At 47.7% G+C, this 25,879-nt stretch overlaps 1 protein-coding gene across 6 annotated transcripts in view; it reads right to left on the reverse strand.

The window, feature by feature from the left end:
• The window catches only part of C29H4orf50 (chromosome 29 C4orf50 homolog), a 293,220-nt gene that overhangs the window by 262,234 nt on the left and 5,107 nt on the right, over window positions 1-25,879 (reverse strand). Inside the window, exon 1 of one of the 6 annotated variants that reach the window (XM_070458140.1) lies at window positions 23,572-23,774. The exons of 3 other annotated variants lie outside the window; for them this stretch is intronic. The gene's annotated coding sequence lies outside the window, so the exon portion shown is untranslated. Of the gene's footprint in view, window positions 1-9,622; window positions 9,643-9,937; window positions 10,035-23,571; window positions 23,775-25,879 lie in introns of those variants that run through there. 2 more of the 6 variants (XM_070458141.1, XM_070458142.1) reach the window with 2 other exon arrangements.

The following is a 25,879-nucleotide window of genomic DNA, read 5'->3' on the forward strand; positions in this document are numbered from 1 at the left end:
ACACACACAGGGATTCCCTGGTAGCTCAGGTGGTGAAGAATCTGCCTGCAATGTGGGAGACCTGGGTTCAATTCCTGGGTCAGGAAGATCCCCTGGAGAAGGGAACAGCTACCCACTTCAATATTCTGGCCAGGAGAATTTCATGGACCATCTAGTCCATGGGGTCACAAAGAGTCAGACATGACTCAGTGACTTTCACTTTCACACTACCACCAAAACCACAGCCACCACCATCCCTACCATCAGCAACTCCCACCACCAACCCCACTACGACATCACCCTCACCACCACTACCATCCTCACAAACACCATCATCACCATCACCACCTTCATCATTTCCACCACCAACACAATACTACCATCACCTGCAACACCACCACCTCTCTCCCCACCCCCATCACTACCACCACGTGTAAATCCTGTGCAGCTCCAGCCCTGGCCTGGGCTTCTTCCTCACCCCAAAGGCCCCGAGGGGGCCAGCCTGTACTGGGCCTGGGGGACAAGAGAGGACCCAGCCCTGGCCTCACCCGTGGTCACTCACGACACATCCCACCAGCCTGGCCCACACAGGGCATTAGTGTTAGGACAGCCAGCCAGGGCACAGGAGCCTCAGGGTGGCAGTGGCCATGTTCCCCAAAGTGATTTTCTATCCCAGATCCTCAGGGCCCTGGGACTCTCTTCCCTGGGGCTACAAGGAATGTTTGAAGGAGGAGGCATCTCTTACCTTATCAGTAACCAATACCCATTACCACAACCACCCTCACACCACCACCACCAATACCGCCACCATCACCAATATCATCCCCATCACCACTCTCCCCACCACCCCACCACTCTGTCAGCATCATTTCCACCATCACTACCATCACCACCACCAAATTATCATCATCACCAACACCCATCACCACAACTACCCTTAAACCACCACCACCACCGATACCACCACCATCACCAGTATCATCACCATCACCACTGCCAGCACCAAAGCAGCTTTCACTGCCACCTCCATCATCAGCATCACCACAGTTACCACCAGCACCATCACCCGTACCACCACCACCCTTATTACCACACCATCACCACCCTCCCCAACACCCTCCCAGCATCACCATCACTACCACCACCACTGGGTATTCACAATACAGTCCCAGTCATCAAAGATTGTTAGCCTAGGTGGACAGGCAAACAAGAAACTGAGAGAGAGAGAGAGAGAATACAGAACCCACTGTCATGCAGACCAGCGGTCCCCAACCATTTTGGCACCAGGGAGTGGTTTCATGCAAGAAAATTCTTCCACGGACCTGGTAGGGGGATGGTTCGGGGTGATCCAAGCACATTACATTTACTGTGCACTTTATTTCTATTATTATTACATCATTTCCTCCTTGCATCATCAGGTGTTAGACCCCGGAGGTTAGGGACCCCTGGTTGGTTAGACCAACTCAATTCAGTTCAGCATTTGTTCAGAGACAAATGCCAAGGAAATGAATGCAAAATAGTGATGGGTGTAGGAAGACGGAAAAGGAATCTTTACATGTCCTGCATGTTGGTGATTCAACCTCAGAAACCACCTATGCCAGGTGAGATTAGGGCTGTGCTTCTTTCATCTCCAAATGTCAACTCCCGGTACAGGGCCTGGCCAAGGAATCAGGAATGAATCCACAGACTTGACTTTTAAAGTCACTTTCCTACTCAGTTTATGCTTCCATTAAATAGAGAAAATGCTAATTTTGAAGTTGCTGAAGTGTATACTCTTACAGAGCTATGAAGATATCTAAAAGTTAAGCATTAGTAATATTCATCATTAATAACTGAAACTAACAGAGAGGCTGAATTTCTCACTTCTCCACAGGCTCCCCAATTGATGCTGAGCACTCTTCCCAGGACACACCATGCCACTAGAGAATTCTCAGCCCACTCTCTTCCAGTAATGCAAATCCTCTGAAATCTCAGTCCAGTGTTCTAATGTCTATAGTCCTGCCTTCAGGCGAGCTGAGACCCCTCCGGCCTGAACCGGCGGGAGAGCTCAGGACAGCTGCCCAGAGCAAGGGATGTTCCTGTCTACGCTCCCCAGCACACTGGCTGAGACGCCAGCCCCTCAGCTTTACATCCTGCTGATCTTTCAACTTCCTCCAGCTGGCAGTGCCCTGGCCCCTTGGCACCAACTGGGCAATCTGCAGACAAGATTAATAAATCCCAGCTGCAGAAAGCAGTCCCTCCTCTAATGAGGACGGAGCCGGGACAGGGCAAGATAATGAGACCCAGGCCAGGCCCATGTCTAAATCCTGTGCTGCTCCAGCCTTAGCCTGGGCTTCTTCCTCACGCCCAAGACCCCCAGCAGGCCAGCCTGTGCCGGACCAGGGGGAAAGGAGAGAACCCAGCCCCAGTAACCTTTGGTCACTCATGACCCATCCCACCAGCCTGGCCCACACAGGGCATTAGTGTTAGGCCAGCCAGCCAGGGCACGGGAGCCTCAGGGCGGCAGTGGCCATGGTCCCCAACGTGACTTTCTGTCCCAGATCCCCAGGGCCTTGGAACTCTCTTCCTCAGGGGTAGGAGGAATGTTTGAAGGAGGAGGCATCTCTTACCTGCAAGGCTCTGCTCAGGCAGCATCCTTGCCCAGGATGTTGGCCCTGCCCATCTCTTCACTCCACAAACACTGACTGTACATCTCCTGGACTCCCGGCTTGAGCACAGACGATGAAATGGAAACAGCTGCTGCCCTTGCATTACCCACGATTTGGCAGGGGCGGTGGCTTATAATCAGATGACTGCAATGAAGTAAGGTCAGTGCTCAGAGCCTGGAGGGCTTCATGGAGAAGGAAGCCCTTAAGTCATGTCTTCACGGAGAGGTAGGGATCCCAGATTAGCAAAGGATTAAAAAAAAAAAAAAGACACCAAGCCCTACTAGCTGCCCTACTGGATGTGTGTGTGAATTTCTATGTGTTCCCACAAGCACAGGGGAAAGTTCTGGGGTTCCACCTACCACAGGTTACCCCACATGAGATGGAGAGAATTTATTTATTTCTTTATTCTCCTCTTTGTTTGAATAGTTACAATAAAAATATGACTTTGGTAATTTTAGATGTCAACACAATAAACATGTAAAGGCAGAAGAGAAATGAAAAATTTAAGGAAAGTTGACCCAAAAGGAAAGATTCTGAAAATGAAATGATTTCTCTAAAGGTAGAACGAACTTTGTCAAAAGTCTGTGTCTCTAATTCAAGACTGGTCCCCAAGAGGCTGATCAGAATGGAACTGTGGAGTGAGTAGTTCTCTCCACCTGGAGGTGATGGAGAAGCCGAAGAGGCCGGAGACCAAAGGGTGGATGGTGAACGTAGCTGAGCCTCCAAGCCTCTCCCGCTAGGAGTACAAATTGAAAAGTACAAACTCCTCAATTTGCAAAGTTTCAAAACTGCAGAAAAGTCCCAAGAATAGTAAAGTGAACTCTTCACATCTTCCCTAGACTCACCAATTGTTCATAGTTTCCCTCTGCTACTTTATCTATAAAGATGTTTCTATACATAAAAGTCTATTTTTATGAACCACTTGAAAATAAATTGCAGACACCATGAAAGCTCACCCTCAGTGCTCTGGCTTTCATCTCTTAACATCAAAGACATGATGTGATCACAACACAATTACCAAAACCCAGAGATTTTATCACTGATACGTTTCCCACTCCAATGTATGTCACCAATTGCTGCAGTGATGTCCTACTTAGCAAAATTATTCTTTTTCTTGACCCAGCACTTTAATTAAAGAGCAGTTGTATTCAGGATGAGGTTGTGTCTCTGTCAGAGGTACTCCGAACCACAAACAAACTTCCCTAAATAATCAAGTGGAAAAGCAAAACATAAAGACAATAAGAATAATAAGCCTCAATAGAATAATCTTTGACAAGTAGTAGGACAGGGCAGCTGGAAAGGCACCGTGATCGAGGATGATGAACCCTCAGGTGATACCAGCCCTGGTCTTCAGCTCTATGTCTAAGAAACCACATACCTGCAGGCATGACAGTGGGGTCCTTCTGTCCTTGGGAGCTGGCAGCCTGGGTCAGGTGGGCCACAGTACAGAAAAGCAGGGGATCTGGGCTCCCACCTCTCAACTGCTGAGTCTCACTGGAGAAGTCTCACAGACGCTGTGGGCCCCATCTGTAGGGATGGAGTCTGGCCACTTCCTCACCCTCTGCCCCCTCATTCATGGCCACCCTGGGCCCTGCTGAGTTCTGATCCAGGGTCCCTGATCCGGGTGTCCACCACTACGTTTTTGAGAATTTGAAACAGTAAAATATATTCACAGACTGTCGTTGGCGCCTCACTGCCCTCAGGGTGAAAACCAAATTCCTTGGCTTGGATAAAGCCCTTCCTCATCTGTCCCCTCCTCCTTCCCCTGAATCCCCTGAGACTCTCCTCACCAGTATCCCAACTAATGTCAGAAAACAGCAGCCCTAACCAGCAGTGGTGTTTTCTCCAGAGGACTGATTGCTAAGGCCATGGAGGCCCGGAGAGGTTGAGGAACTGGCCCAAGTTCAACAGCTCAGGAGTAATAGAACCGAGGCACCAAGAAGTAAGCTCCAAACTAGAGCCCTTCTGCCCATGTGAAAAGCAAAATGTTTCATCGACACAGGTCTCGACCTGCATGCTGCCTCTGGACAATGCTGGAAAAGATACTAAAACAGTGGCTCAGAAGGTGCTGGGAATAAAGGTGAATGCTGATGACTTTTTTCTTTATGAAATGCTTTCATGACTTCTGTATAGCTTTAAATTTCACGGTGGAAAAATAATAGTAACTAAAACTCCACAAGCACTAAGTGATGAAGACTCCCACAAGCATCTCACTATCACTACATCACTGGCACGCTATGCACAGGAAGCGGGACTGGTGGCCTGATGTCAGCTAGGAGCTCATCCCAGCATAGTGGGCACAGGCAGAAGTTCCCACTCAGCTCTGCCCAGGCAGGTGGACGTTAGACCAGGACCCTGCCCAAACTGGAGCATGCCTACCAATCCTGGACTCTCTCTGCACCTGGAAAAGATTTCAGATCCTCATGTGTGTATGCGCTCAGTTGCTCAGTTGGGTCTGACTCCTTGTGACCCCTTGAACTATAGCCCCTCAGGCTCCTGTGTCCATGGAATTTTCCAGGCAAGAACATTGCAGTGGGTTGTCATTTCCTCCTCCAGGGGATCTTCCCAACCCAGGAATCGAACCCACATCTCTTGTGTCTCCTGTATTGGCAGGTGAATTCTTTATCACTGAGCCACCTGGGAAGCCCCAATAAATGCCTCATGGCTCCCTCTAAAGAGTTTAAGAGATTAACTGTATATTATTTAATGATCATTTTGAATTCTGTCAAAACCCAATCCTCTCTGAACCCCAGATTCTTCATCTGTATAAGAAATAGGAACACTGGCATCCAAAGGGCTATAAGTGAAACTCCTAATAGCAGAGGATGTGTTCTGCTCAGAAGATAACAGTGACAGGCAGCATCATTACCACTTCCTGACAATCTACTCAGTGTCAGATACCAGGCACTAAAGGTACATAGAAGAAGGCACAGTGCTACCCTGGAATGATTAGAGGCCTAATGTTGGGGGGTGGGGGGTGGGGCACGAGGGGAGGGCAATAAATTCCTAAAGGGCTAGTAGTTGACCTTAAGCACAGAAGGAAGCCACTGGAGAGGTTTATGGCCAGGAGGACAAGGTCAGACACCCATGCATTTCTGACTGCTTACTCAGGGTCAACAGCGAGGGCTTCCTGGAGGGGGGCCCCCAGAGGCAGAGACAGTGTCCTGAGGCTGTGTGTCTTTACCTGGTAGGGGATGAAGAAGCCTGAGGGGACGTCATGGATGTGAATATTTCAAGAGGCAAAACCTTAGGAGTATAGTCCAAGTGAATGAGGACAAAGAATTACTAAAGCTTGAATTGAGCTGTATTTTACATTTTGAAAAGTGAAAAGAAAAGTGAAAGTTGCTCAGTTGTGTCTGACCGGCCCCATGGACTGTAGCCCACCAGGCTCCTCTGTCCATGATTCTCCAGGCAAGAATACTAGAGTGGGTTGCCATTCCCTTCTCTAGCGTATCTTCCTGACCCAGGAATCAAACCTGGGTCTCCAGCATTGCAGGCAGATTCTTTACCATCTGAGCCACCAAGGAAGCCCTATAGTTTACATTTTAATCTAATTTTAAATCTCTTCAAACATCCACCAAGCTCCTTATCACTCCTACCCCGGGGCTACTTTTCTACAGAAATGGGAAGCAGCATAGTTTCAAGAAAACCAAGAGGATTGGGGCAGGGGTAGGGGGTAGCTGGTGATGGGCGGGAGTACGGGGTGGGGAAGTTAGGGGATTCAGTGAGATAACACTTCCCTGTTAACAAATAGAGAAATGGAGGTTCTCTGAGTCAAAGAACTGGCCTAAGGTTCCACTGAACATGCAGGAAGACTGGGATCTGAACACAGATCTGTCAGGCCCCAGGGCTTACTCCATAACATCACCCAGTGGGTGAATCTCCTAGTATCATTGATAGCCTGGGTGGCCAGCAAGAGTTAACAGTCTTTCAAAATGGCGGGCAGGGAATAGTCTTGTTGTCATGAACAGGGACACCTACCTGGACACCCACTGGCATCCTGCAATCAGGAAGGGAGCTCAGGAAGGGAGGCTGTGTTGGCAGTCAAGACATTAGGCTTCCTCAAGAGAAAAATAATTAGCAAACACTTATGTAGAGAAGGAGTGAGCCCCACACTTGGAAGGGATGCTGAGAAAGGCCATCTAGTCCTACTTCCCTATTGTACTGGCAGGACATGGAGCCCAGAGACGGTGTGTCTAATGCAAACGTACACAAGGAGGCGGGATCTGAACCCAATCCTCTGCTCTCCTTACCTTGGCCTCATGCTTAACCAAGTAAAGGTGTATAAGCCACAATACTGCCTGCTTCAGGAAGTCCTCCATGATTGCTAACGCTCCTGCCCCTGAAAACCTGGGCTGCCCTAAAAAAGCCTGGACTTCCCTGTCAGACCCCAAGTTGAATCCTGGCTCCATTTCTTACAGGCTGTAGGACCGACATCAAATCCTGTTACCTGAGCCAAAGAAAACTGTCTCCGGAGAATGCTCCATGGATTACGAGAATTTAGGCCAGCCCTGTAGGGTCTGCTAAGAAAAGCAGCCCCTTCCATGGATGGACCCAGAGAGCAGTCACACAATAATGGCAGCCTTTCCCTGAATATCAATGCCAAGCCCAGTGCTCTTCTCCAATGCCACTACCTACATCAGAGCCACCACCTTATCTTCTCACTGGCCTGGGAAGCACTCGGCTCTGTCCTGACTGAGCGTCTCGCACGCTGCAGGTCGTCCCTCTATCCAGGCTCCTCTCCTCTGCCCCTGCCAAGCCTCCTCAACTCCAAAAGCAAATATCTGCACTAAAGCGCTGAGGTTACCACTAACAACCCAACTCTGACTCCAGCCTCTCCCACTTCCGGCCAGTCCGGCATCACTTCCTGTCACTGACTTTTAAAGTTGAGCCTGACCCCTCCCCTTCCGCTTCCTAGCACCGCCTCACCTCCTTGGCCACGCCCACCGCCTGCTTCCTGTCCCTGTTACAAAGGAATATTATGATGGGGATATTTTCAACACGGATTTCTCCACTTAAAAAGGAGGGCAGGCTACATAGTTGGTGCAGTATGAACTCCAATAAAATATAAAGCTAGCATATATGTTGAGAGGGCAAAATACGTATATATATATATAAAGATCAGAGGTACTTTTCAAATACTTTTTGCTTTTATTTTTTTTTCAGGAAATGAAATCTTTTTGTTCAGTCCACATGATCTGCTCTTGGAAGGACCCACTCCCAAACCTCAGCCTGTTATAATCCCCTTGCTGAGCCCACCCAGAAAGGTCCAGCATGGGTGGAGAGAAGGCAAGGCTTTCCTTCTTAGGGTCCACCATTCACTAACTCTGACGGTCAATGTCTTATGTAACCTCCCACAGCATCTGTTTCTTCCTACCTTCTCCGAACTGTGGTTCAGAGACCCATAGAGGAGCATAAAGCATCATCCAGGGGTTACTCAATAAATACCACAGCTAAGAGGTAGACTGGATGGATCAGGACAGGATGGTCCAGACCAAGTCGAGGGTGGCTGGCTTGGAGACCTCGTCCCATCTACCACCACCCGCCTCCTCCACCTTCCAGAAACCCGCAGGTGCCATCAACAGGACAGTGCTGCAAAGCCACAAACCCACAGGAAACCAGGCCTCTCGCCCCACACACAGCCACCTCCTCTGCAAAAGGTGACCCTACCCATCCTGCAAGCCAGAGAACAAGAGAAAAGTAGCTGAGGGTGGCCTGGAGTCAGACTGCATGGGTCTCTTGAAGCCTGACTTCTTTCCCTGAACCCTAAAAGCAGCAGTTAAACCAAGAGCTGCCATATATGGGAGCCTGCTCTATGCCAGGCAGTGTGTTGGGGATACCCATCTCAATCCATCCTCAAAACCTCCTTATGAAACAAGTAACAGTATGATCACCATTTGACAGATAAGGAAACTGAAGCTCAAAGAGGTGAAGTGGCCTGCCGAAGGTCCACAGCTTGTAAGTGGCAAAGCCAGGACTGAACCCAGGTGTGTCTGACTCGAAGACCACTTTTCAGGTGCCCAAAAATTGTCAGTTTTGTCTTCTATCCCAAGGACCCAGCACATGCCTGGCATGTTCTTAGAAGGCATCTAAGACCATTTTTAGGAATGAAGAGCAAGGCGCCTTCCTGCAGATTGTGCCATCCCCTCGAAGAACAAAGAATACTGACAGCATATCAAACATCACCAAATTAATAGCAATGCTTATATAAAACAGTAAAACTTTTTCAATCATGAAAAACTTCCAATATCATCAGAAAACCACCTACTTCAGTTCCCTACCAAACACAAACACAATTACTGATAAAATTGCTACTCATATTCAGGACCCACATAACAAAACTCTCATCAACTAGAGGAATGAGAATTATTTAGCAACACTCAGTAGAACATGGTGAAACTTCCTTTAGAACATTCTGTGCATGTGAGGTTTTCCTTTTTCTTTAGATTTTCACTGTAAAATCTTACCAGATCCTGAACAAGAGAGAAACTTCAAGGTGGGAAACAGCAATGGGAACCAATAACTGTGCTGCAAGGGAAATAAAGCATCATGGCAGCACCAACGCTCCTCTCCCATCAAATAGAATTTGATACAATTCCACAAACATGCACCAAGTAGTAGTAATAATAACAGTCGCTGCTTATGTAGCAATCTCTCTGTACTAGAAACTCTTCCAAACGTTCCAAATTCTCTATAATTCCACAGCCCCATGACATGGGTATTATTATTAGTGCCCCATTTTAGTGTTCAGGCAGAAAAGACAGAAGTACTTTGACTGGGTGACATAGCTAGCAGGTAGGTGTGGGAGGTGGTACCCAGGTAGTCTGGGTCCAATGTCCACGTTTGTACCTGCTCTGCTGTGAAGATTCCAGGTGTCAGATATTGTGCTAGGTTGTGAAGATAGAGCCACAGGCTAGCCCGCGCACTGCCTCATCCACAAAAAGTCAAAGAAACTATGTTTACAATACTAAAGAAGCCACAGCTATTCTGCATACCTGGGGATAGATGGCTGCCACTCCTTAGGCAGCAAGAAGGTATCAGGTCTTTACATACATAATCCTGGTTCTCACGAGGTCCTGGAGAAGCTCAAGTTATTTTCCTCATTTAATAGGGACACAATTTCAGCTGAAAGCAAGTAAAGGACTTGCTCAAACCCCTTCCTGAATACAAAGCATTTGCTCTTTCTGCTGCTACTTGCTGACTCTTCACAAACTCCCTACACCATTTTGGAATCTCCCCTTTATTAATGTGCACGGGCCCCTTAACAAGTCCCAGAAAAGGCCCCAGCCATCAGGCCATTTCTCTCTCACCTCTCTTGAAATGAATCACATAATCACACCGCTGAGAACAAGCAAGATGACTGGTGACCTCCAAGCTAAGAGCAACTTCTTTTGTGGTTTCCACATCCTTTGTACACCAGCCGCTGAATGGGGCTCGATATGCCTAGGGCACTCCTCACCAGCCAACTACAGAGGACTTGCTGTCTGCGCAGGCTTGGAGGAAGGGCACACAGAGCTCATCCACATCCTGGCTTCTCAAGAGAAGGACTCCGAGCTGCTGCACAGTGGTGAGCTGACGCAACCAGGGTGAGACCAGGGGTTTGCTACAGGGCTGGGGTGCCTGGACCAAGATGAACGTATGGCCAGATTACTACCAGGTTACTGCCATCACAGGGAAGGAAGATGCTTAAGGATGATGTCATCTGGTGCAGATGTTTGCCCAGTCCCTTAAACGTGATGGCTCAGGACTGTGTGTCCCAGTGGTGGGCCCACCTGCATGAGGAGTTCCAGTTGAGTCAGGGAGGCAGGCGAGGAAACAAGAGTGTAGCAAGCCCAGGTGATAACTGAAGACCTAGGGCTGTGGATCCCAGGAGGATGGGAAGAAAGAGACATCTGAAATGGACCCTGGCAGGAGCGAAATGCAGACATGCAGACAAGGCAGCAGGGGTCTAAGGAAGGTTGAATGGCATTGAGGCAGGAAGAGAGGCAGGAGCGCAAGCGCCATCCATTCATTCATTCATTCATTCATTTATTCACTCATTCATTCAACATCCCAGTGGCTGCCCATTTTCAGGCCCTGTCCTGGGCACAGAGGCCTCAGATACGAATCCCACCCAGTGCAGAAGAAAAACTATGAAAGACAATAGGCTCAGAGTTTGGCCAAGTTTGGACAGAAAGATATGCAGGGCCTAGGGAGTCAGGAAGTACCCGAGGATATGAGCCTGAGCCCACCTTTAGAGGGGGCATAAAGGGTGTGCTATGGCAAGAGAACAGATGTACAAAGACAGGAGGAACAAGGGCAAATTCAAGGAAGACAGATTGTTCCATAAGGCAGGGGGCAGTGTTATGGACTGAATGTTTGTGTCCCCCACAAATTCATATGTTGAAACCCTAATCCCCAACATGATGGTATTTGGAGATGAAGCCTTTGGGAAATGATTAGGCTGACATGACAGGATCAGTGTCCTAATAAGCAGACACACAAGAGAGCTTATTTCCTCTCTCTGTCCACCTCTTGATTGCACAGTGAGAAGGCAGCCACCTACAAGTCAGAAGAGAACTCTCACCGGAATCAGCCAGCACCTTGATCAGCCCTAGAATTGTGAGAAATAAACTTCCGTTGCTTAAGCTGCCCAATCAATGGTATTTTTTCTTATAGCAGCCAGAGCAGATGAAGATAAAGGATGAAAGCAAGAGCATCAAGAGATGAGGCCACAGATGTGTTGATAGGGGGTGCAGGCTTCATCCTAGGACACGGGGAGCCCACTGAACAGAGGGGTGATTCAGCCAGGTGTATGCTTTCTGAAAGACATCGGCCTTTCTTGGTATGATTGCTCATCCTTCCAAACACTCCCAGTAACCCAAGATCCGTTTTGAGGAAGAAGTGGGTGGGTAGCACCCTTAGATTCTCCTTGGAGAGCACTGGACACTCAAGGTCTGTTCACAGAGACCTGGGAGGTAAGTGTGGTTCTAATGTGGCTCTTTCTCCAGCCTGGCTCAGCTCCATCAAAGACAGTCCTGGAGGCTCTTCCTTCCCAGGACATGGTCCTAGGGATGTGAGGACATTTGGAGGCTGAGACAGAACAAACAACCCAATGTGATATACTGAGGAGCAGATGGCAACACAGAGACACAGGTGTCTGCAAAGAGATGGCGACCGGTATTGATGCTTTTTAACTGTGGTGCTGAAGAAGACGCTTGAGAGTCCCTTGGACTGCAAGGAGATCCAACCAGTCCATCCTAAAGGAAATCAGTCCTGAATATTCACTGGAAGGACTGATGCTGAAGCTGAAACTCCAGTATTTTGGCCACCTAATGGGAAGAACTGACTCATTGGGAAAGACCCTGATGCTGGGAAAGATTGAAGGTGGGACGAGAAGGGGACAACAGAGGATGAGATGGCTGGATGGCATCACCGCCTCAATGGACATGAGTTTGAGCAAACTCTGGGAAACAGTGATGGACAGGGAGGCCTGGCGTGCTGCAGTCCATAGGCAGGACTGAGCGACTGAACTGAACTGAACTGAGCAAGTGAACTACAATAAAAACCACCTAAAACAGAGCAGACCATCAGGACTGAGGGGCACTGGGAGATGGTGACCAGGCCTGGGTTTCAAACCACATTCCATGGAGCCTTGGTCCTCCCTGAAGGTGCTTCAGGATGTCAAAGATCAGGGTGCTGGAGCAACAATGTTTGATTCTGTTTTTTTAGGTGCAATAATTTTAAGCTACAGACAAGAGCATACAGACTCAAATGAGATGCACGCCAAAAGACTCCACCGCATGGACCTGAGCTACTCAGTAAACACTCAGCTTTGTGTACCTCTTAGGGTTGAGACTCTCCTGTCGTGTCCAGGAAAATGGATCCCCAAACGGCAAGATGAGTTGTTGACAAAAACGCTACCATTTGCAAATGTGGTGGGTAAAAGATTCTGAAACCAGAGGAGCTTCACACCCACAATAAAGCCCAAGTAACACTCCAAACTTAATTTTGAAAGTTATATTCATCAGACCAACCTCACTGTTCTCACGAGTTGACTCATAACTTGAAACGCTGTTAAGTTTAAAGTCATAAAATAAATGTGATGGTAAATTAGTGCCTCCCTGTTTTGAGTATTGGGGGAGGAGATTAGCTGTTAAAACAATTAAAAAAGAAAAAAAAAAACACTTCATTATTATAGATGGGGAAGCAGACCCAGACAGAGGGAAGGATATTGTGTCACTCTATGATTATCTTTGATTATCACTCCTGCTCAGTGGGCTTCAGGAGGGCAGAAAGCAAATGTCCAGCACACAGCAGGCAGAGGAAGGACCCCTGCAAAGCATTACAGGCAGCGGGTGGGCAGAACTCAAACCCAAGCCTTGTGACTTCTGGCTCAGGCTTGGTTTTACACTCCGCTGCCTTCACTCCTTTCCTAGAAATGATGAAGCAGTCCACGCCCACCACCCTGAGAGACAGAGTATAGTGTAACAGGGCCAGGCGGCCCTCCTTCTCCTGCAGGAAGCCACGGACAGCTGACACACCCTTCACTCTGAGCACCAATTTGAAATGTGTGCTTGTTTGGGTGGTTTGTTGTTATTCAGTCGCGAAGTCACGTCTGAACACAGCAGCACACCAGGCTTCCCTGTCCTTCACTATCTCTCAGAGTTTTCTCAAACTCATGTGCATTGAGTCTGTGATGCCATCCAACCATCTCATCCTGTTGCCAACCTTCTCCTCCTGCCATCAGTCTTTCTCAGCATCAGGGTCTTTTCCAATGAGTCGGCTCTTCACATCAGGTAGTCAAGGTACTGGAACTTCAGCTTCAGCATCAGTCCTTCCAATGAGCATTCAGGGTTGATTTCGTTTAGGATAGCTTCCCTAGTAGCTCAGTTTGTAAAGAATCCGCCTGCAATGCAGGAGACCTCAGTTCGATTCCTGGGTTGGGAAGATCCCCTGGAAAAGGGATAAGCTACCCACTCCAGTATTCTTGGGCTTCCCTTGTAGCTAAGTTGGTAAAGAATTCGCCTGCAATGTGGGAGACCTGGCTGCGATCCCTGGGTTGGGAAGATCCCCTGGAGAAGGGAAAGGCTACCCACTCCAGTATTCTGGCCTGGAGAATTCCATGGACTGTAGAGTCCATGGGGTTGCAAAGAGTCAGACATGACTGAGCGACTTTCATTTCATTTCATTTCCTTTAGGATTGACTGGCTTGATCTCCTTGCAGTCCAAGGGACTCTCAAGAGTCTTCCCCAGCACCATAGTTCAAAAGCATCAATTCTTCAGCACTCAGCCTTTTCTATGGTCCAACTCTCAAATCTGTACATGTTTGGGTGGAGAACTCTCCTTTACACTCTATGAATCAAGGTTCCCTGCTGCTGCTGCTGCTGCTAAGTCGCTTCAGTCGTGTCCGACTCTATGTGATCCCATAAATGGCAGCTCACCAGGCTCTGCCGTCCCTGGGATTCTCCAGGCAAGAACACTGGAGTGGGTTGCCATTTCCTTCTCCAATGCATGAAAGTGAAAAGTGAGTGAAGTCACTCAGTTGTGTCTGACTTTTCGCGAGCCCATGGACCGCAGCCCACTAGGCTCCTCCATCCATGGGATTTTCCAGGCAAGAGTACTGGAGTGGGGTGCCATTGCCTTCTCCGCAAGGTCCCCTAGTCTCACCTAAAAGATTCAGCAAGATGATACATGTGATTCATCCTTATTGGAGGGAATCAACAGCTGTCAACTATTTTAGAAAAAACCAGGTTGTGTAATTATAAGAGAAGTGGAGGACCAGTCTTGCCTACTCTGATTCTCAAACTGGAGGGAGGGGGGGGTATCAGAATTCTCTAGACAAATTTAGTTAAAAGCCAGACTTCTGATTTTTAACACAGTGTTTCTGATCCAGCAGTCCAGGGTGGGGCCTGAGACAGCGCATTTCTGAAATGTTCCCAACAATGATGCTACTGCTGGTCCAGGACCCTACTTGAAGAACCACTGTTGTAACCTATTCATTACAAAGTCTCCTTAGTGTGGCTCATTAAGGCATGGCTCATTAAGGCATGGGGCTCATCCAGGTCATGTAAACCTGGACAGGTAGGTCCTCCTAAGACAGGGAGGGTGGAGAAGGCAGAGGACGAGGCATTCCAGGAAGTGAGCAGCATGAGCAAACACACAGCAGCTGGAAACAGTGGGTAAGGAAGTCAGTAGTTCACTACGGTCCAAGGGGTGATGAGGAGCGCTGGAGGATGAGGAGGGAGGAAAAAGTGGGGCCTGGAGATGACAGGCTGACAAGGGTGAAACAGCATCAGCTATGGACCAGGCCCTGTGTTTGCTGCTATTAATTTCTAATTTCATTGCACTGTGGCCAGGGAACACCCTCTGTATTATATCTATCCTTTAAAGTTTATTGAGTTGTTTGATGGCAGAGCATATGGTCTATCCTGGAGATTGATCCATGGGCACTTGAGAAGTATATTCTTGGCGAAAAAGTGGAGAAAAGGGAAACCTTGTGCACTCTTGGTGGGAATGTAAACTGGTATAGCCACTATGGACAACAGTATGGAGGTTCCTCAAAAAATTAAAAATAGAACTATCACATTTTCTGCACCATTTTCTGCTTCTGGATATTCATTCAGAGAAAATGAAAAGACTAACTTGAAAAGATATATGCACCGCTATGTTCACTGAAGCATTATTTATAATGCCCAAGAAATTGAAAAATCCTAAGTACCCACTAGGTTGTCCACTAGGGCTTCCCTGGTGGCTCAGATGGTAAAGAATCTGCCTGCAATGTGGAAGACCTGGGTTTGATCCCTGGGTCAGGAAGATCCCCTGGAGAAGGGAAAGACTACCCCCTCCAGTATTTTTGCCTGGAGAATCTCATGGACAAAGGAGCCTGGCGGCTACAGTCCATGGGGTCACAAAGAGTTGGACATGACTGAGCAACTTTGACTTCCAAGTGTCCATTAGTGGATGAATGGATAAAGACAATGTAAAATAGATATAAAATGGAGTGTTATTCAGTCATAAAAGAATGAAAGCTTGCTACTTGTGAAACATGGATGGACCTCGAGGGTATTATGCTAAGTGAAATGAGTCACACAGAGAAAGAAAAATACTGCATGACCTCGCTTATATGTGGAATCTTAAAACAACAACAACAAACTCAAATTCAGAGACACAGAGAACAGATTGGTGGTTGCCAGAGGTTGGGGGGGTGGGTAGGAGAGTGGGGAAAATGGGTTAGGGAGGTTACCAAGCACAAACTTCCAGTTGTAAAATATAAAAGTCGTGGGGATGTAATATACAGCATGGTGACTATAGTTAATAAGACTGTTTTGTATATTTGAAACATGCTAACTATAGTTTGTAATACTGTGTTGTGTATTTGAAATTTGCTAAGACAGTGTATCTTAAAAGTTCTCAGCATAAGAAAAAAATTTTTTGGAATTCTATATAGTGACAGATGTTCACTAGACATTGCTGTTATCATTTCACAGTGTATACAAATATCAAATCAGTATGTTATATACCTGAAACTGATATATTTTGCCTCAATTATACCTCAGTTAAAAATATGTTATTTACATATATATATATATGTATATATATATATATATATATATATACACACACATGGAAATTTCCATGGTGGCTCAGATGGTAAAGAATCCACCTGCAATTTCTGGATTGATGAGTTCGATCCCTTGGTTGGGCAGATCCCCTGTAGGAGGGCATGGCAACCCACTCCAGTATTCTTGCTGGGAAAATCCCACAGAGAGGAGCCTGGTGGGCTACAGTCCATAGGGTCACAAACAGTCGGACATGACTGAACAACTAAGCACAACACATATATACACATACATATTCTGATGCTGTTGGTGGAGTATTCTGTTGCTATGTGTTAAGTCTGATTGGTTTATAGCGTGGTTCAAGTTTTCTATTTCCTTACCGATCTTCTGTCTAGTTGTTCGAACCATTATTGAAAGTATCCAACTTTCAATAATTTGGAAGTATTTTTTATAATATTTGAAGTATTTTGAATAGCATTTTTCAAATAGTATTTGAAGTATCCAACTATTACTGTTGAATTATCTATTTCTTTCTTCGATTAGTGTTTGCTCCATATATCTGGGTGTTCTGTTGTTAGGAGTGTATGTGTTTATAATTGTTATATCTTCTTGTTGAATTTACCCTTTTATCATTATAAAATCTAATTAAACATAATTATAAAATATCCCTCCTTATCTCTGCTTTTTTATTTTAAATCTATCTGGTATGATAGCAGTGAGTAGGGCATGGCAACCTAATCCAGTATTCTTGCCTGGAGAATCCCTATGAACAGAGGAGCCTGGCGGACTACAGTCCATGGGGTTGCAAAGAGTTGGACATGACTGAGCGACTAAGCATACACATGGTATCAGTATAGTCACTGTTACTTTCATATCTTTGAATGATGTATCTTTTTCCATTCTTTTACTTCCAACCTATTTGTATATCTGAGTCTAAAGAGGTATATCATCTATTGACAGCATAAAGTTAAGTCATTTTTAATACAGTCTAACAATCTCTGCCTTTTGATTGGTTTGTTGAATCCATTCACATTTAATGTTATTAATATTATTGACATAGTTGAGTTTACATCCTCCATGTTACTTTTTGTTTTCTGTATGTCCATGTCATTTTAGTTCCTCTATTCCTCCTTTACTATGCTATTCTGCAGTAGGTGAATCAGACCAATGTCACAGCAAGAACTTCAAAGAGCTAACTCTTTTTAATTCAGATACAAAATCACCTCTCCAACAATTTTTAGGTTCTTAAACAGTTCACTTTCTAATCAATCCTGATTTTTCGCTCTGGTTCCAGTAAACAGGAGCAAATCAATTATTCACCCAATAGTCATGGAACACCAACTACAATAATGTCCATTACCAGCTTCCTGGGGTGGAGAATTTGAGGCTATAATTTGACCTTCCCACACAGAGGAGGGATAGAGCCATTCACAACATTTTGAGGATCACGTTCATGACATGTGATGATGAGAAGAGTCATAACAGTTCAGTGCTCCAGACCAAGGTGAAAAAGGACGGTTCCATGGGTATTTTCAAGTGTTATGGCATTCCTTTCACAGACACCTGGCACAGATGCTAACAAAGATCTAATGAGTAAGAGACTTTTCTATAGCTGCTACAATGAACAGGTAAGACACCACAAAATGATCAGCTTACATGTCTGCCTGAGAGTGTTAACACCCCTCCCCACCAATCTCCTTGTCACTTGACCTCTTAGTTTACCTACAAAGCCCTCTGTTCCAGAAAGCAAAACTACAATCCAGGAGTTTGTGAATAATGAAGTCCAAAATTTACAATTCATGTTGTAAACACCTGAGGTTTGGGGCACCCAGAACTCCTCCCTCATTTTCTAGCATGGGGCATGCCCGATTTCCGATATCCTCTCCAGCTACAGGACTTGTTCACTTATTTTTGGTATGAAGTGTCTTGCATCCATCTTGCTAGTGGTAAAGAACCTACTTGCCAGTGCAGAAAACATAATGACATATGAGTTCCATCCCTGGGTCAGGAAGATCCCCTTGAGGAGGGCACGGCAAGCCACTCTAGTATCTTTGCCTGGAGAATCCCATGGACAGCTATAGTCCATAGGGTCACTAAGAGTCGGGATACAACTGAATGGACTTAGCATGCATGCATGAACGTCTTGCATGCGCCTTTAGCCATGTCTATAGAAAACTCAGGGGATCTGTAATGCTCAAGCCCTTATAAATTGGACTCGTCCTGGGTATCTGGAAAATTTCCAGGGAGAGACAGATCATGTAAGTAAAACACCCACTTGCCCAATAGTTTAAACAGATTAGGCAGAATCCGGGGGGCATCCGGGCCTTTGTTCAAAATAAGGTGTGTGGTGGGCAAAAGAACCTCTTCTGGCCCTGATCCTGAAAGGCTCCAAGACTTGCCACAGAAACTCAATTGCTGCCAGGCTTAATGAGCTCACTTGCCCAGCTGCCCTGGCCCACGAAGCAGCCCTGCCAATTTCCAAAGAGAGATGTGCCTTCCAGAGCAAGGTCTGAGGTGCAGCTTTGGAGAAATGGAAAAATCAGACCACTTTAACAAGAAGTATGACCTGTGAACACAAGAACATGGTTTGGATTCTGAAGAACAGCTTTCCAACTTATTTTTTTCTGCCCTAAAATAAAAGCAGGCTGCACTGTAAGGCAGTGAAACCCCCCTGTGCAGAAAGAAAACTTTATTAAGTTACATAGAAGCTTTGCTCAAGAAGAAAATGGCAACCCACTCCAGTATTCCTGTCTAGGAATTCCCATGGACAGAAGAGCCTGGCAGGCTACAGTCCATGGGGTCACAATGAGTTGGACATAACTTAGAGACTAAACAACAACAATAGAAGCTTCACAACTGTCATCTCGGGACTGATGGAACCACCAGGGGTGTTTCAACCACAAGTACTGAGGCATCCAAGTTTTGGAGAGTTGATGTCACTAGAGGTGGCCGCTGCCAAGGAAGGAGTGGGGCTTATTAAGGGCAGAATGGACTCGATGCAAACAACAGAGAGAAGAACCAACAGCATGCAGATAAGGTCCCTCCCAACACTTACATTATAGGCAGATGAAACATACTCATTTTTCATTTCCTGGCTCAGAAGTGAAGGCAAATCAGTCATAATACTATCAACACCAAACACTGAGGCTAAAGGCCAAAAGCTATTGACCACCCACTGTGGCCTGACCCTGTGCCAGGCTGTGGGAGGCCCCCTGTGGACCAGGCAGCATTCCACTTCCTGGAACCTTCTGTCTAGCAGAAAAGTCAGGCAAGTCACTGGCAGCTAGAATACAGAGCCCTGGGGACACATGTGACGTAGTCTGCAAATGTGGAAGTGTTGTCAAGGAAGGTTTTCTGGAGGAAATAAGGCTGATGATGGACTCTCAGCCCATGCAGAGGATGTTCACCAAGTGAATGGGGCAGAGAAGGCTAATGGGCAGATCTGCCAGAGGGAACAGCATGTGCAAAGGCCGGACTCACTCAGGAATGGCAGGCAGATGGTATGGCTAGACGCATGCTCCGGTGAAGACCTGGGAGGACAGAGGCAGGGGCAGGCCATGACACCCTGGGCAGAGCAGGAGGAAGCCTCTTTAGTCTGCTCCTTTGCCTCCAGGCTCTTCCTGTCTTAATCCAGCCCCACTGACTTCATTCACTGTGTCTTCACTTGTAGATCAAGCTGATAGGTCCCTCCTGGGGCACCACCATCCAAGCTGGGCTTTGGAGCCTGCAGGGTTTCACAAGTTGGGGTCGGTGAGGGAGGTGTTGCAGGCAGAGGGAGCTGGCAAGCTAGGGTCTGGGAGGAGGGACAGTGCTTAGGAGACGGGTACCATTCACTGGGGGAGATACGGGAATTGAGTTGGAAGCAGGCCATGGGGGCCTTGAACGGAGGTGAAGGTGGCAGCACTCTTTGCAGGAGTAATCAGCAACTGTCAGAGTAGCCAGAGATCTGACCCCCACCACCGCCCCCACCACCACTGCGACTTCTACGTGGGCAACCTCAGGTAAGTCACTCATTCTCCAGCAGTAAGTGCAGCCCAATGAGGGCTAGACAGGAAGACTGGCTGTCGCCTACAATAACCCATTTCCACTTACACGTGAGCAAGGCCCACCTCTAAGCCCCCACCCAGCAGGTGCACAAGATCAGGCACCTGCTGGCAGGTGTGTGTGTGTGGAAGATGAGAATGTCCCTGACCCGTGAAAAACCGGGACAAAGCCTCCTCCGGCATCTCTCCATGTGAAGCACACGCACCCCTGGCCAGGGTCCATGTGTGACCCTCACCCCAAATGCCAGAGCTCCCAATGGTGAAGTGATTTGTCTCCTTCGTGGCTTCTGGCAAGATTGAAAGGAGCCCTCCCAACTCTGGCAGAAAGCAGAGAAGATGCGGTCTCCAGCAGAGAAGGTAACACCAGAAGACAGCCTTGCCATGCCCACAGCATCAGTGGCCCTCATCCAATCAGCGCTGACCACGGGGCAGCGCCGCCCACGAGATGCTCAGGAGAGATCTCTGTATTCCACGGTGAGTGAAAGTTGCTCAGTCCTGTCCGACTCTTTGCGACCCCATGGACTATAAGCTCCATGGAATTCTCCAGGCCAGGATACTGGAGTGGGTAGCCTTTCCCTTCTCCAGGGAATCATCCTAACCCAGGGATCAAACCCAGGTCTCCCGCACTGCAGGGGGCTTCTTTGCCAGCTGAGCCACAGGGAGGCCCGCGTTCCAGGGGGCCCTATGAACTGCAAATTCTTCACAGGACATAAAAATGCTGGTGCAGTTATATGCAGAGGGATTAAAAAGGCCAGAGCCGCTGAGTGGAGGCGACTCTGAGTAGAGTGGCCCAATGTTCCAGAGCTCTCAGGTCATCCCAAAGTGTTCATCTTGGCTGCCAGTTATGCAGAGCTTATCCTACTTCAGGCTGTAGGTGGATCCACCCCAGCTCTCCTCACAGTTCAGTTCAGTTGCTCAGTTGTGTCCGACTCTTTGCAGCCCCATGGACTGCAGCACGCCAGGCCTCCCTGTCCATCACCAACTCCCGGAGTTTACCCAAACTCATGTCCATTGAGTCAGTGATGCCATCCAACCATCTCATCCTCTGTCATCCCCTTCTCCTCCTGCCTTCAATCTTTCCCAGCATCAGGGTCTTTTCATATGAGTCAGTTCTTCGCATCAGGTGGCCAAAGTATTGAAGTTTCAGCCCTGACCGCTCAGAGCTAGAGACCCAGCCCTCTTCACTCTATCACTGTTTGTTAGGTATCCTTACTTATGCCCTTCAGAGAATAGTCACAGTCTTAGTGGCGGGGTTTGTGTTTTATTTGGGTCTCTCCTCTCTCAGACTGAAAGCTGCCCTGGGCAGTGACCTAGCCACTCGTGTTCATGGGGCTATAGTCCCTTTCAGGGGCACACAGGAGGCCCTCAAATGTGCACTGTCATTCTTTGTCATCAGAGTGAGCTTCTTGTTTACACAGGAGCAAACTGAAGCATGGAAAACATGTGACTCACTTGCCCAGGGCCACACACTTCACAAAGGCAAAGCCACCAACCTCTGGAGCAGCACTGTCCCCCAAAATTACAATGGGAACCCCACATGCAATTTTAAACTTTCTAGTAGCCACATAAAAAAATGTAAACATAAACAAGTGACACTAATTTTAATAATACATTTCATGTAGCCAATATATCCAAAATGGTTCCGTTGTAATAAGTAATCAGTGTTCAAGTTATTACTGAGATCTTTCTCATTCTCTTTTTCCTACGAAGACTTTGAAATTCAGAGTATGTTTTCCACTCTCCAGGGCATGCGAGCATATGACTTAGGAGACTCATTCACAATTATTATGAGCACTACTTTTGGAACCACCACCAGCAGCAGCGCTAACTAACATCTGCTGTACACCGACAGGCTCTGGGCTGTCTGCACGTTTTATTTCTGACCTCCACTCTAACCCCAAGGGCTTGGGACATAGGACTTTTCTCCATACTGAACAGAAGAAAAAGGTGAAGCTCGGAAAGATTAGAAACAGGCTCAAGATCACACAAGCTAGCAAGGTGAAGTTAAGAAATTAACTCACATCTGACTTCAAGCAGTAACACTTATTTCCTGGGCACCTACTGCATGCCTACATCCTGCACTGGGAGACAGAAAACATGCCAGATGAGGTTCCTGCCCTCGAAGTGCTTTCAGTCTAGCTTATGAGGACCAGGGCGATGATCACAAATGGGGAAACAAACCCACTTCAGATCGTGATGTCAGAAGCAACAGGGGAATGAAGGGGACAGTAACAGTGGAGGGGGCAGATGGGCATCTCCCAGGGAAGGGCAGGGAAGACCTCTCCAAAGAGGGGCAATTTAAGCTGACATGAAGGGTGAGAAGAAGCCAGTTCTGGAGAGGGCAGGAGATGAAGAGGCCAGGAAGCAAGGGGCAGACCCAACTGCAAAGCATCTGGCACATTCCAGGAATACAGAGAAAGGTGGCTGGGCTCCCTGTGCAGTGCCAGCGGCCTCTCTGGGCCACTTGGGTGCCCCGTGCCAGCCCTCCTGCCTCTGGGTACTCCCACACTCTGGCTTGGAAAATGAGACATCGATAAACCGTTCTCCAGATGTCAAGAGCAAGTCAAGGCTGGAGGTCCCCAGCACAGAGCTGGGCGTGGAGGACACATCTACAGCTAACGGATGAGTGTCCGAACAGATGAATCAGTGAGTAATGGGAAGAGAGTGGTAAACACCAGAACAGAACCTTGGCAGCCAAGGCCCCAGGAAGAAAGATTTTTAACACTTTAAGCCAGGCTTCAAACAGTCTGCACAACAGCCAAAAGGTGAAAACCACCTAAGTGTCCATCTGGAAACAATGAATGGGTCACAAAATGTGGTCCATCGGAACATTACTCAGCCTTAAAAAGGACTGAAGTACGGATGCATGCTATGACCTGGATGAATCTTGAGGGCATTATGCTGAGTGAAAGAAGCCAGACACAAAAGGCCACACACTATATATGAGTCCGTATATATGAAATTCCAGAATAGGGGAATCAGACAGACAGAAGGCCGGTGGGTGATTGCCAAAGGCTGCGGGAGGGGAGGGGTTTTCCTTGGGGGTGATGAAAGTGTTTTTAAACCCACAGAGGTGTTGGCTGTACAACACTGTGAATATATTAATGCTAAATGCCACTGACTTGTATATTTTAACATGGCTAATCTTGAAGTCCAGCTCAGCTTTAAAAAGGAGAGGGGAAAGGAGGAAAAAAAGAATTGTTTCGACAGAAGAGTCAGGTGGTGATTCTGTTAAATAAAATAGAACCCCATGTCTCAGAAAGCAGGCAGGAGTGATCAGCCTCCAGAAGTACCAGAATAGAAATGGAAAAGAGAGAAGATGGACTTTCCAAAGCTAAAAGAAGCAGAAAGCGACTTTACCGGATCACTCTCGCCTCTACTATTTGTTGCTGTTCAGTTGCTCAGTTGTGTCCGACGCTTTGCGACCCCATGGACAGCAGCACGCCTCCACTGCAGATGCCTGTAATCCTCAGGGTCTGTCCCGCAAGGGAAGCAGGACACTCCTGGCGGTGTGCCCCACTACTCCCAGCCCTGAGGAAGGGACCAGGGGCCAATCCAGGGCTCCTGTATCAAAATGCAGCTGAGATGGAGGCTCGGGGGCCAGCAGGCCGAGCCAGCACATCCCCTGACCTGGCACACACAAGGGCATTACTGCCACGATGGGCGGCCCTTGGCAGCCCCGGGATGGCCGCAACAGAAGCTCCTTTCATTCCCTAGAGTGGCCCTTCCGCCAAGTCTGGGCCACAGGGGAGAAAGGACAGCAGGAAACCTGCATCCACACAGCACACAGGTCCCCTGAGGTCTAGCTGGGGGCCTTAGGATACACGATGGGTCCTGTGGATGATTCTAGGACCTGGAAAGGATAAAGGAAACACCACGAGCCATGCAGAGAGGACAGACTGACCTCACACCTGTTTCAGGTGTGGTTGTTCCAGGGACAGCATCATAGATACTATCCAGTGCATGAGGCTGGGCCTTCACCTCTGTTCTTTATTTCATCCTCGCACCCACATGGTCTGCAGGGACAGGGACTGGGGCTATGCGCATTTCACAAATGAGGCCACTGAGCCCTAGAGGGTTCAAAGGGTACAGACGATCATCCACAGTCAGTATATTGCAGAGCCAGCATTCAATCCCAAGGCTTCCAGCAAAGCCTCCTGTGCTATATTATAATGCTGCTGATGCTTGCTTTATTCTACAAAACTCCCACAAGGCAGGAGGGGGTCATGGTTAATAACGTGACCTGCCAGTTTGGGAAGACGGAAAAGTGCTGAAGATGGATGCTGATGGTGGTTACACAACACTGTGAGGTATTCAATGCCACTGAACTATATGTACATATTTTAAACAAAGATATTTTAAGAAGTCATCAGGTACCGGGACATTAAGAAATTGTGGGATCGAAATTTTTAAAAATAGGTATCATACAGAACCACATTCTCTGAACATGTGTAAGATTCAATTAGCAGCTAACAAAAAACATAAATTATCCCCCTCTTCAAACAAAAAGAAAAGAACATGGGCTGCCAGTTTTGTGACCCTGGGTAGGCTTCAAAGCCTCTATGTGCCCACCAATAAAATGAGAAATGTAAACATCTTCCTCTGGGGTTGTGTCCAAGTGAAAATCACTCAGTCGTGTCTGACTCTGTGGCCCCATGGATTATACAGTCCATGGAATTCTCCAGGCCAGAATACTGGAGTGGGTAGCCTTTCCCTTCTCCAGGGGCTCTTCCCAACCCGGGGATCGAACCCGGGTCTCCTGTATTGCAGGCAGATTCTTTACCAGCTGAGCCACAAGGGAAGCCCAAGAATACTGGAGTGGGTAGCCTGTGCCTTCTCCATTGGATTTTCCTGACCCAGGAATCGAACTGGGGTCTCCTACATTGCAGGCAGATACCTTACCAACTGAGCTATCAGGGAAGCCCCTGGGGCTGTGTCCAGGACTGGATGAACTCAAACCAGGGAGACAGCACAGACCAGAGGCAGCAAACTTCTGCAAAGGGCCAGGTAGTAAATATTTGACTTGACAGATGTCTGCCCCAACTGCCCAACTCTGCCAGTACAGGGCAGAAGCAGCCACAGACAACAGGTACACAAACTGGCATGGCTGTGTGCCAATAAAACTTTATTTACAACGTCAAGAACCAGGTGGATGAGCCGGAGCTTGCGGATAGTCTGGGACTTGGTAAGTGCTCAGGCAATGTTAATAGTTGCCGTTAAGGAAAACAGCATTTGTCTCAATTCATGTCCACAGACCTCAGTGAGAGGAGCGGTATTCCCTGTGGTTCTGAAAATAAATATTATCACCAAAGACAAGAGCAGAGCCCCCCTCCCCACTAGGGAGCTGGCTCCTCCCTCACTCTGAGAACCCCAGTGCCCTCCCTCTGCCACCCCTTGCAGGCTAAATGGTATCAGTCGTGTTTGACTCTTTGCAACTCTATGGACCATAGCCAGTCAGGCTCCTCTGTCCATGCGGTTCTCCAGACAAGAATACTGGAGGGGGTTGCCACGCCCTCCTCCAGGGGATCTTCCCAATCCAGGGATTCAACCCACCTCATTTATGTCTCCTGCATTGGCAGGTAGGTTCTTTACCACTGGCGCCACCTGGGAAGCCCCGCTGCTGGGTACCAGCACGTTAATTATGCCCTGGTAATTAACCCCTCCTGGG

Source organism: Odocoileus virginianus, chromosome 29, assembly GCF_023699985.2.
Source record: "Odocoileus virginianus isolate 20LAN1187 ecotype Illinois chromosome 29, Ovbor_1.2, whole genome shotgun sequence".
Lineage (NCBI taxonomy): Eukaryota > Metazoa > Chordata > Mammalia > Artiodactyla > Cervidae > Odocoileus > Odocoileus virginianus.